A 13,007-nucleotide genomic window follows, 5' to 3' on the forward strand; every position below is an offset into this window, starting at 1 on the left:
TGTAGGTAATAGAAGAAAAAATTCATTTGCAATGGAAACAATATGATGTTTTCCAGAAAATAAATCTTTTTGCACAACTCTCAGAGACTGGGCTTTATTAGTTGAGCTCTATTAATTAATTGATATTCAGGCATGCAGAATTTATTTTATACAACTGGTTAATCTAATTAAAGTGGACTTGCTGTGGGAGGTAATTTTGTACGGTCATTCACTGGGTGTTCTCTGTGTGACCATCATTTTCTGTCTAATTGTTATGCACTGAATGTTTGTGGCCCCATCCCATCCATACGTTGAAGCTCTAAATCCAAAGTGATGGTATTTGGAGGAGGGACTTTTGGGAGGTAATTAGGGTCAGAGGAGGTCATGAGGATGGGGCCCCAAAATGATGTTAGTGTCTTTGTCAGAAGAGGAAGAGAGACCAGTGCTCTCTCTTTACTGGGTGAGAACAGAGCAAGAAGCTGGTCCTTCAGGAAGCGGGCTCTCACCAGGAATGGGATCTGCTTGCACCTTGACCTTGGACTTTCCATTGTGGATTGAAAAAGAGCAACATGCTAAACCTGACAAGCTCAGGTGGAGGCCTGCATGGAAGGCCCGCGAAACTCAGAAACTGAAAGTAACCACATTGAATGGTCTAACTAAAAGCAGGTTATGGTGGCTAGTCACTTCCTAGGCCTATTACTTCCTTGACAAAGGTCAATCTTTACCTTAAGAGAGCCTGTTGATTGTGTTTTTGCATTTAATCGCATACCTTTGAAATGTCAGAGTAATTTTCTTTTGTAAACCCCTTGAGGCACAACAGAGCAGGAGACCACAGACCTCTCATTGTTACCTTGTTCCCCACATAGCCTCTCCATGTGCTGCAAATGTTAATTATTAATCACCCTGTGCCCACCAATGTAAAATAATGATGTGTCTCCTGGTTTTACTTTTTATCCAATCCCAGAAATTTCCCTGCCCTGCTTTCTCCCACCCCCTTAAGCTACCACCAATGGATTTTATGTAACCCTCCTTATATTTCCTTCTTTTATTCTAATGTATAAAATAAGCTGCAAAACTGCCATTCTCCAGAGCATTTTCTCAATCTGTTGAGATTTTGCTTCCTGTCAATTGTGGTCTGTTTGACTCAAATAAACTCATAAAAATTCTCTACAGGTTTGGTTGCTTCTTACATTGACACTATCCTCCAGAAATGTTAGAAGTAAATGTCTGTGACTTAAGCCATCTAGTCTCTGGTATTTCGTTATATTTCTCTAATGTGAGTGTAATAATCTGGCCCTGGCTGGTTTTGCTCAGTGGATAGAGCATCGGCCAGCCAACTGGAGGGTCCTGGGTTTGATTCCGGTCAAGGGCAGGCTTGATTTCCTGGCCCAGGGTGAGTGCTGGAGGCAAACAATAGATGTGTCTCTCTCACATCAATGTTTCTCTCTCCCTCTCTCTCTCTCCATACCCCCACCCCCTCCCACTCTGTCTAACAATCAATGGAAAAATATTCTCTGGTGAGGAATAAAAAAACATTTTTTTTAAAAGAATTATCTGGAAGCTTACTTGATATGTATATTCTTGAATCCCAACCTAAAGAAAATTAGCCTGGGATGCATCTGTCCCAGTATTCTTCCTTTCAAGTAAACTTCAAAGTGATTCTGATGCAGGCACTTCTGGGTAACAAGTCTTTTTAGCAGAAGTAAGCAGATAATTGTTGTTGGTACAATAGGTGGGAGGGTTAGAAGGGAAGGAAGAAGAGAGCTGTTCTGACTTTGAACTTCAACTTTCTCACTCTTCCCTGCTTTATATGTTCCAAACTTTTCCATCTGAGGAGCATACTTAAGATGGCCTGATTCTCTACCTCCAGCATATAGCAACAAACACAAATTTAGGATTTTAGAAGGAAAAAATGTGGGGAGGGTAAGCACTCCATAACACTCCAACCTTCTTCCTATCAGGGCTTCATTTGTTCAATAACTACAGGAAAGGTCTTTTCCCTCTCAAGTGACTGCATCATGTATATTCAAGAAATCAGAGCGAAGGAAGGGCTTTTCATAGTCAAAATTACGAAGCAGGCAAAAATTATAAGTTTTCCTTGTGCCCACTTCTCCCCAAACTGGATGAAGTTAGCTTTTCTGAAAAAAATGAACCAAGAAATAAATCCAATGTGTTGGAGGGTTAGTGCACTACATGGACCTATGAGTATATGCTCTTTTGTACTTCTTGGATAAAATACTTTAGTTTAAAATTCAGAGAACTTAAGGAGCCAAGGCAAGTACTAGAAGAAATTGGGGTGGGAGAGAAGTGGGGTTCTTAGCATTCTTAAAAGCATTTTTTTCCCCCAAGGGCAAGCCTTGAGCAAAATCTATTGAGGAGATGGGTTAGAAATCTAAGTTGCATGTCGTGTCTCTTTACTAATTCTGAAATGTGGTCTAGTCTGGTCACCAATGTATCTGGTCTTAACTGAAATCTCTAGGATTAATGCATCAGCCTGGAGAGGGTCTTTTTAAGGAAAAATAAGATTCTTCAAAATATAAACAGTTCATTGTATTCTTCAGATCTCATTTTCTTCTTGAGGCACATACAAATTCTGACTGTTCTAACCTTGTAGTGCCATCTCCTAAATTGGCATACATTTTGACATATTTTCTGAAAGCAGTTATTATGTTATATTCATCAACACATGGTGAATTGAAACTGTTAAGCAAAATATAAAATATTACTAATAACCTATCTGCTATATATTATTAACAATCAAAAGAAACAGTCTTCACCAGTTGGAGGGAGAGATCTGTGATATCCATCCATTTCTTTGTCCATAAAATATTCTCGCACAAATCAGAGAAACACTTTCAAGTAAAGCCTCATATTTCAGCTGTTTGGTTGCCTGAAATGAAATATAAATTCATGCAACCAAGACAGCAGGCTTCCTGCCTGTGGGAAAGCACCCAGGTCAGAGAATTATGAGGTGCGGGTTTTCCCAGAGCAGCTCCACTAACTGAGTCTTTGGAATCATCAGCGGGTCATTTTCCTTCTCTTGTTCTTGGTGTGTTTAAAATTTGAAACCCTTGAGCTGGTCCTCTTTTAAGTTGTTGTATATATTATGAATAAATGGCCAACTATGTACAGTGTTGTACTTCTTACATAAAGGTGATGAATACTTCAATTGGGTAAAGAGATTTCAAAATGTTACTAGTCTACAAGACATTTTTACCAGCTTGTTTTCCTGGTGGGAAGTTGTTAGGTAGTAAGAAGAGAGAAGCGTCAGCATTTTTTAGCCTTAATAAACAGAAATGCTATTCACCTGCATGCAGGCTCTCTGAGACTATATTCTTGCCACTGTATTTAGTTTCACAGATTGTTATGTCCATCAAAATTAGGCTCCAGGAAATATATTTTGTTCCCATTTTCACACCTGGTGTTTATTTCTCAGCTTGTTAACTTATGTCTTCACAGACTTTTTGGATTCTTTTTTTCATCTCTTAGATCTAGTTAATTTTAAGTAATTTTTCAGTTTATTTCTTCCAATTGAATTTCATTGTCCCTCAGAAGACACTGTGACTAACTGGATATAGGGAAAGGCTGAGTCTGTAGAACTCTATTCCAGGTTCCGTTTTACTACTCATTGGTCTCCTTTACAAAATTATGTTCCTCTGCTTGGAGCTAAGAAAATATTTGTTGAATAAAATGATGCAATATAGCTTAGTAATAAAGAAAAAAGGACATGGAATAAGAAAGTTTGAATTCCAGTTCTTGACTTGTTAACAACTTGAACTAGGGAAAATTACTTCACCTCTCGGGGCCTCTATTTCCTCTTCTTTAATCCTAGCTAGTTTGGCTCAGTGGCTAGAGCATCGGCCTGTGGACTGAAGGGTCCTGGGTTCGATTCCAGGACTCCAGTCAAGGGTACATGCTTCGGTTGCAGGCTGCTGGCTCTGGTAGTGGGTCTGTGGGAGGCAACCAATCCATGTGCCTCTCTCACATTGGTGTTTCTCTCTATCTTTCTCTCTCCATTCCACTCTCTCTAAAAATCAGTGGAAAAAATATCCTCGGGTGAGGATTAAAAAAAAGAAAAATGAGGATCAGTGTACCTACCTGCTAGGGCCCTTGTGAGTATTAAATTAGATCCATGCAATGTTTTAGCAGAATTCTCAACACATGACAATTGGTCAATAATATCATCTACTAGTGGCCCGTTGCACGAAGATTCGCGCAATAGGCCTTCCTTCCCTTGGCTGCCAGCACCGGTTTTCCTCTGGCACCTGGGACCCAGGCCTTTGGTCTGACCGCAGCAGCGAGGCTTATCTTCTCTGCTCCGGCTACTCCCAGCCCCTCCTTTTTTTTTTTTCCAGCTCCTCGAGCAGAGGCCAGGGCTGGCTGGAAGCCTGGGTTGCCCCTGGTGACCCAACCCCAGCCCCTCCTTAAGCGGAGCCCAGGCCCCCAGCCCCTCCTTGAGCAGAGCCCAGGGCCGGTGGGAAGTTTGCCTTCCTCCGTCGCTGGGAGCAACCCAAGCCTCCTGCTCACTCCAGCTCTGTGGCCACCGCCATCTTCAGGCATCTTCAGTATTCGCTCCCCACCTGCATATGCAAATTAACCGCCATCTTTGTTGGGTTAATTTGCAGAGTCGTTCTGATTGGCTGGTGGGTGTAGGAGAGTAGCGGAATGATGGTTAATTTGCATGTTTCTCTTTTATTAGTGTAGATTATTATGACACATCATTAGTTTTCTTACCTCAAAGCATCCAACATTCTGTCTCCATAGAGCAGTGATGGGGAACCTTTTGAGCTCGGCGTGTCAGCATTTTGAAAAACCCTAAGTTAACTCTGGTGCCGTGTCACATATAGAAATATTTTGATCTTTGCAACCATAGTAGAACAAAGATTTATATTTTTGACATTTATTTTATATATTTAAATGCCATTTAACAAAGAAAAATCAACCAAAAAAATGAGTTCGCGTGTCACCTCTGACATGCGTGTCATAGGTTCACCATCACTGCCATAGAGTGTCAGAATATCTATTATTGAAATTTTATTTTATTTTTTGTATTTCTTGTTTATTGATCAGGAGAACCTATCCCTTAGTTCAAATATTCATGTTTCCTAGTTTAGGAACACAGGTCAGTGACAAACTTCCATGGAACTCAACCCAAAGAAATTCTTCACATTACAAGATTACTCTGTACTCTGAAAGATACCAGCCTTCTTCATCTCCTCCAAATCTTTCATGCAATCATAATTTCAGTAGAAATTTGTCTATGCCTTCTTTCATGCTTCAGCCACAGCAAACTTAGAAAGCTCCACCCCCACGGATACAATGATAATCCCACCGATATAAATCGCAGGCACTTGGCCAGAAGGCCACACATCTGAGGTTTTGTCGAAGCACTGAAAGACATGGCAATTATAGTCTCCTCAACACCAACGCCCTTCTGATGGAGAAATGGATGACGCTCCAGCCTCTGTTTGAAATTTTAAATCTAAATACATCTGTTAAAAGAAGGAATAGGCTTTTTTGTTGGGTGGAAACTCTTTTTTGGAGTTTCAAGTTTGATTTTTAGAATACTTCAACTTTACACGTTTGTGAAATTTTGTATGTTTTCACATTTTTTTTCTTGTGTTCCCATGGCATGTCCAGAATTTGTTTTGATTATAATAGATGTTTATTAAATACTAGAGGCCCAGTGCACTTAATTCATGTGGCTGGGGGGTGTGTGGGGGGGGGTTCCCTCAGCCCAGCCTGTGTCCTCTTGCAATCTGGGACGCTGCATGCACCAATGACCATACTTATCATACAGGTGAAAGGCATCTTGCTGTTGTATGGGCAGCTACATTTTTTTGCCCTGATTATAAAAAGTAGTACATAACATGATCCTTCTGAGGCAGTAATACCATTTTCCCCATCTTATGGGTGGAAAACCTGAAGCAGAGAGAAGTTAAGTAATTGGCTTTGTCACACAGTTATAACTGTCAGAATCAGGGCTGACCACAAAATGTGCAAGCCAGAGTCCATGCATGTCATCGCTGCAACATCCTATATTTTCAGTGTTAGAGTAGCCTTGCCAGGTTTTAATATTTAAATCTAAGAGACCTTTCCCAATATATAGGATAGGGTCCGTAGGCCTGACTGGCAATCAGGGCCATCTATGGGGTGACAGGCAGGTGGGGCGATCAGCACCCCCCCCCCCCCCCCGCTGGCACCCACCTTGGCTGGCGGCCTGGCGCCACCCACTGGCCAGCCCCACCCCTGATCGCCGCCCTCTCAGGGGGCAGACACTCCTGTGTTGAGCATCTGCCCCTGGTGGTCAGTGTGCATCACAGCGACCGTTGGTTCCGCTGGTCATTCCACTGTTCAGTTGATTTGCATATTAGGGTTTTATTATATAGGATTTGTTGACTGATTGCTTCCTTATTAGCTACTTTTTCTTTCTGAAGGTAATTTTTTTTTTTTTAGGGGAGTGTCTTTAAATTATTATACTCTTAATAATCCCATGCTACATCTATAGGTGGTAATGTTTTTCAAACTATGTGTCTAGTGTCATGGTTTTGAAATTTTTTGTTTGGTGTCTATCGATACTCTTTCAAATGAATTTACTCAAATGTGTGTGTATGTGGGTAGAGTGTGTGAGTGTGTGTGTGTGTGTGTGTGTGTGTAGTGCTACACAGGCAAGTAAAAATGACAGCTGCCTTGGGCTTTCTGTGGAGATACCTTCTCTTTATGTGGTTTCATTTTCAAATATGATGTTTTAGTCTACAATTACACCTGAATGTTTTCCTAGTTTATTTTTCTGTCCATTCTTAAAGTACAGTGTACAATTTTCAGTTCCATAAAAAGAATACTCACTTGGTGAGGAAGTATTATAGTCCATGTAGACACAGACTTCTTAGAATGCCTCAGTCCCAGGGAGAAGTCACAAGTACATTAATGGCCTACTTTCCCTACACCAAGAAAATTGATTTCCCCTTTGTTTCTAAGGAAAATCATTTTGAGGGTACTCACCACTATGCCATGAATGGTACTATAAAAAAAACGTTGGTTTAAAAATTATTTATTCCATGCAGTCTAATTTTATTCTCTTAAAGACATATTCAGTTTTAGAATGCCACTTTTTTTTTTTTTTTTACTGTTTCCTTAATTTAATCTACATAAATGTTTCTATGTGCAGTCTAATGCTCACCAAGCAGTGGAAAAGTATTTTTAGCTGCTGATTCACTTTACTCTGAGTCTTATATTTTCTGGACTTGCCAAGTGTAACCTAGGAACTTATTTCCTGATTTATATCATTTACTCCTCTACTGAGAAGCTTAACTTACATTTCAATGGCTGGGGCTTGAAGAAACAACTGAGTAGGATGGTGAGTCTACCGAGACATTTCCTTAAGACTCTCAACAGAAGCCTGCGCGTAGACATCTTAGAACGAGATTTTAAGTGAATGAAGTGAAAACATGTTTCTCTCTTGTGGTTATTTTGGATTTTTTCTATTTTTAAACTCACCTTCACATATGGTACCTCCATATAAGTCAAAACTTATTCCATATTGATATATACATGATTCAAACTTACTTTTCATGATTTAGTACAGTGATGAATTCAAGCTTACTTCTGCTGGCTTTTAACATTGTTTTAGTATGAAGGGGCTACTGTATTCTAACAGAATTACTGTATTATGTTAATGTATACATCTAAACTATACACACCACTATATGCCTAGCACATCTGATTAATTATGGAAATCACTTTCATTTCAATAGTGAAATTTACATGACAACAGCTTCTGGGGCTCAGTGGAGCATCAGACCAGCATGTCACAGAATTCCCTTGTAGTGTGGGTGTTGACAGGGTTCTGTTGATATCAAATTTGCAATGAAAATGTCTCATAAATGTGCATCCACATAGAACATTACTTAGAAGGAATCAGCTCAATATTCACATGGGTCATTACTGTCAGAGTTGGAAAATTTCCTCACTTACATTAGGAACACAAGCTATTAAGAATATGTAATCAGTTTGTCTGGGATGGCTCAGTGGTTGAGCATTGACCTATGAACCAGGAGGTCATGGTTCAATTCCTGGTCAGGGTAAATGCCCAGATTGAGGGCTCAATCCCCAGTGTGTGGTGTGTAAGAGGCAGCTGATCAATGATTCTCTCTCATCATTGGTGTTTCTATCTCTCTTTCCCTCTCCCTTCCTCTCTGGAATCAATAAAAGTATATATTTTTAAAAGTTATCTTTTAAAAAATATATAGATATATGTAGATATAGATATAGATATAGATATAATATAGATGACCTGAAAGATTTGTCTTAAATGTTTAGAAAGGGTGTTCAGATATAGAACTGTCACCTTTGTGTTCTCCCCTGTTACTGTATAAAGCCTTTTGTATCCTGCAAATCATGAATAAATGTGAGATGAAGACTCTAAATCAGGCAACAGAATGTACTGGTCCAGAGGGGTTATAATAGGGAATAAGTATCAAGACAAAATAGAACAGAGGGATAATTAGGCTGAATATTACAACAAAGTTCTTAATAGGGAGAACTATTAGACTGTGAAATAGTCTTTCAAATGCACTGGAAAAAGACATTACTCGAGCCATTTAAAATCAGACTGGACTGAAGTACTCCAAAATGCAGTATGCGATGGGGACCAAGCTTACATTAGAAGTGGAAGGAGGAGAATGACCTAATAGCTTCTACCGTCTGTGTGATTACTATGATTGTACTCATTTTATGTGTTCAGTCTTGGTGGAAAATCTTCTGTCATTTTATGCTACTTCGAGGGAGCAATTTCAACAAATTTATCTAATGTAGAATTGGATGCATTTAGCAGCATCTCAGAAAATGCACAATAAACAGTGTAAAATAGCGAAGCATGAGTAAACACTATTCCTTTACTTTTGGGAGGGACCCCTGGAGAAAACAATTCTCACCCTGGAACTCTGGCCACATTCCAATGTGCATAAATGCATCCTGTCTGCCTGGCTTTCAGGTATTAATTTTCATTTCTGTTGTTTAGTGGTATCTTGGGATGATGTGGAGTACAGGACAACAAATTGAAACCTTTCATCCCCAGGTCAATGACCACAGTTTGGCAGGAGGTAGGTAGGACCCTGGGAAAAAAAAAAAAAATCTTGCAACATTTTGTGACTGATATCTATTAGAGAAATGGACAGGAAAGAGAAAATGGTTTAATTTTAAGAAAAGAGTTTGACATGAAATAAGGAAGAGGAAAAGGTATTCAGGGAAGTTGTAAACATGTTATTGCTGGACATCTTTCAAAAGAAGACCATCCTCAGTCTTGTGCAGCTCTGGTGATCACCTGTCCTGAAGTAGAGAAGTGAGGCAGGTGGCCTTTAGACATTTATCCTTGTTCTTTTATTCAAAAAAATATTAAATTTTATTACAATTCAATTTTATCCTATCTTTTCATTTGTTCAACCCACCAATTCTAATTGCAGTGATACAAATTTAGAGATGGGATGATTTTGATGTTTGGTCATTGTGAGGTAAATGATTTGACTTATTATTTCTTTTCATGTGTACACCACAACTTTTTAAAACGACCATCATACACAAATAAGTGGATCATTGAAAATATTTTCATTATTAATAATATTTTCTGTTTGTGTAACTTCTCATACTTTCTCAATTTACTAATCACATATTCCTGAATTATGAAAAATATTCAATATAAATTGAGGTCTCTACCCCCCAAGACTCCCCCCCCCCCACAAGTGTATCCTATTCCTGTGTTGGCATAATTTTCAATGATTTCATTTGTAAGGATCTAGCTCATAGACCAAGAGATTTTATACAAACTTTTTTGGGGGGGGCGGGGGGAGAAGTGGAGACTGTCAATACTAAAAGGTATTCTTACCATTTATCCTTCTGTTTAGCCCAATGAATGTAGATATTCTAGCATTTTTGTTCTTTTATTTGTGAAAAATGAGTTTCAAGACTTTTTCTCCTTAGTTTCCATCCCGAGCACCTGTGCTATTCTGAATAGAAATCAAGTAAATGTTAGGGCAGAACCATTCAATATATCCTTAGAGTTCTGCTGCATGATCAGAACCTGAAAGGATGGACAGCTAAAACCTACAGGTGTGAGAAATCTTTATAAATGCAAGACACTGGTGTTATGAAAGGGAAATATCACTTTATTAAGGTCTAGTGTACAATAGTTTCCAAAATCTGTTTAAATTCTACTGACCTATTTTGAGAAAAAAAAAAAAAAAAGGTGCCTAGCACTATAGAATCATTAAGTAATAGCCTAAACCTCTGTGGTAGGAGCTGTATAACCCACAGTTTAGTATAATGGCAATCTAAGTGTTCTGGTTATGACTATATTAAATAAATTTACACAAACAATTAGAGTTCAGGTAGCAGCCTTAAAATACGTGATCAGATAAGCCAAAGCAGACTTAGATGTAGGGAACTGAACCATGTTTCTCTACCAACAAATGCTTTATTCTCCTCAAAGAAACACCATATAGCTCTGCTGACCAGTTCTAAGATCAGCTAGCACAAATAAATTGAAGCAGAGAAACTCAAAGCACTAAACTATTGCTGAGGTTTTTAAGTCACACTAGCTTCAACTCACATTGACCTCAACTTTGAATATACATGTAACTATACCAGTATGTGTCAAACACAGCATTATTCAAATAACAGTAGAAAAATTTTATTAGCAATTTAGCTGAGCACTTGGCCACAGATTATTAGAAGTGTGCCGTTTTGTTATTTGTTATCAAAATGTATACAATGCTTGAAGATACTTACAAGGCAGGGGCATGTCCCCTTAAGATATCTACCTAAAAGAGTTACGCCTTGGGGAATCTCTCATGCTTGTTAACCCAGGGAAGGAACTAGAAGAAAATCTAAATGAAATCCTTAAGAATCAAGCTCCTTGGATATATTATCTACTCTATTTCTAGACCGCGAATCCCCCGACCTCTGAGTTATCTCACTGTCAGATAAGAAAATGGAACAGGAGAGATGAAGAGATAGATGCTCTCAGTTTGGCTTTTCGATTTTTCACTCAAGCCAAAGGGAGCAAAGTGCATAGAGTGAGGGATCATTTCCAAGAGTGTTTGCAGCACAGCGAACCGCTGGCCGCCTCCCCCTGCAGAGTGCATCCCGGCTGCACACGGACCAAGTCCCGCTGCCCGCTGCCCGCTGCCCACCTCGCCAGGCAACCTCCACGCCCACACGAAACAGCCGGTGTGGCAGCCAGTCACCGCAGGGTTTCCTGGGCACAAAACCTGAGGAACCCCCAGATCCAAACGTATCCTGAGCCCAGAACAGGGCTGGTGGTGGTTGGCTGATGAGCCTGGTCTCTGTGGGGGTCTGCGAGCATCCGTGGCCCCTCCACCTCGCTCATCCTGGCTGCATCCTGTGCCCTGAAAGCTGCCTCCCGCCCGGAGACACAGAAGTGCGCGCACACACACAAACTCTCACTCACGCACACCCACCCACATGGCCTCTGCCCCCCACCCTCCCCACCCCTGCAACACTGTAGGGACCGGTCTCTGCTCTGCCTCAACTTTCCCGGCTGCACCTGCCCCACGCGGCACCCGAGCCTGCGCGCCCTCCCCGGGCGCCCTCCAGAGGGACACGTCCTGCTCTGGACCCCTTACCTGGCACTGACAACTCCTGGCAGGGACTGGAGCTGACCGTGGTGGCAGCGGCGGCGGCTGAGCCTGCACCCGGGCTCTGGCTCATGGTTGGTCCTCCTCATCCGACACAAAAGAGGTAGCTTGCTGGCTTTGTCCTTTCCAAATGCCAGGGAGAACTTCTTCTGCCCCCGAGATGGCCAACTTGTGCGCGCCGCTTCCCGTCACAGTGCCCCCCTGCCCCTGCCACCGCCCCCTCCCGGCTGCGAGCTGGACCACTGCCCGGTGGCAGCACATCCAGGCCTCCCAGTCAGTGGGGAGTGGGGAAAGGGAGGGTGGGAGGAGGAGACGAAGGAGGTTGGGAAAAGGGGGAGACCCAGTGGTCTTCCAGGGGGGGCGGGGGAACAGTTCCCAGCGGAGCCCCTCGCCTCGTTACAGGCAAACACACTTCCCAGGCGCGGAAGCAACTTTCCTTCACCTTGGCCAGGCTAAAGCCACGGCATCTGACTGGGACTGCCGGCAGGGGCAGGGACCTGGCATTCTCTCCTTCTCATTCCGGCTTTCTCCTTTCCTCCCTCTCTGGCTCTCCTCTCCCCTCCCCCCTCCGCTCCTCCCTCCCGCTTATAGGGGTGTATCTGCAGAGTCTTCGGGGCGCTAGGGTACCTAGCCGAGAGGGCTGTTGAATGGAAATCCGGAGAGGTTTTGCCGGACCTTCGCCTCCCTCTGAAATCCTTAGGCAGTGCACGCCAAGGTTGGGGATGGCGGAGGGGCGGGGTGAAGGGGCGTGGGGCGGCGGGAGATCTGCGGCTCTAACTTTGAAGCTCTGCTCGAGCTCCCGGCCTGCAGGAGAGAGAGTACTCGCCGTCAGCCCAGGAGAAGGTCTCCGTGGCCCCCTGGCACCCGGCTCACCGCGCGCGAGAGGGAAAGGGAGAGTGGGAGCGAGAGAGCCTGGGAGGCCGGTGTGCAGCTCTGCCCCACACGCAGCTCAACTGCACATTGCAAGCCCCTGGAGAGGGCTTGTGCAGAACAATCTCTGGGTCAGGCGGGCGGGAGACGCTCCCGTTTCCTAGCAACCCTCATCAATCTTCCCGGATTGCTCCCTCTGAAGGAATTCGATTGGACAGCCCCTGGAGGGAAGACACGCCCCTTGAAGAATGCTGGGTTGCTGTTTTTTTCGCTTTCTCCAAAATTTCTTGGGTGGAATAAGATTAGAGGAGAGTGCTGAATTGTCTCCCTCCTTGTCCCTCTATGCTGCCACGCCGCCCCCTTGCAGCGACCCCTCCCCCCCAGGAGTCCTTCTTTAGTCCTCCTGGTGGTTAGCAGACCCAGTCAACGTTCTCCACAGAACCCCTTCTTTCTTCTTAAAATTAAATAAATAAAAACCTTAAACCGGTGACGTAGGCACAAAAGAAA

At 42.5% G+C, this 13,007-nt stretch overlaps 1 protein-coding gene across 2 annotated transcripts in view; it reads right to left on the reverse strand.

Annotated features, from left to right (window-relative positions):
- The window catches only part of GRM3 (glutamate metabotropic receptor 3), a 194,977-nt gene extending 182,677 nt beyond the window's left edge, over positions 1-12,300 (reverse strand). Inside the window, exon 1 of one of the 2 annotated variants that reach the window (XM_036328330.1) lies at positions 11,619-12,300. The gene's annotated coding sequence lies outside the window, so the exon portion shown is untranslated. The remainder of the gene's footprint in view (positions 1-11,618) is intronic. The other variant, XM_036328329.1, reaches the window with a different exon arrangement.
- Positions 12,301-13,007: the final 707 nt, after the last annotated feature.

This window comes from Myotis myotis, unplaced genomic scaffold (genome assembly GCF_014108235.1).
Source record: "Myotis myotis isolate mMyoMyo1 unplaced genomic scaffold, mMyoMyo1.p scaffold_m19_p_11, whole genome shotgun sequence".
NCBI classification, from domain to species: Eukaryota; Metazoa; Chordata; class Mammalia; order Chiroptera; family Vespertilionidae; genus Myotis; species Myotis myotis.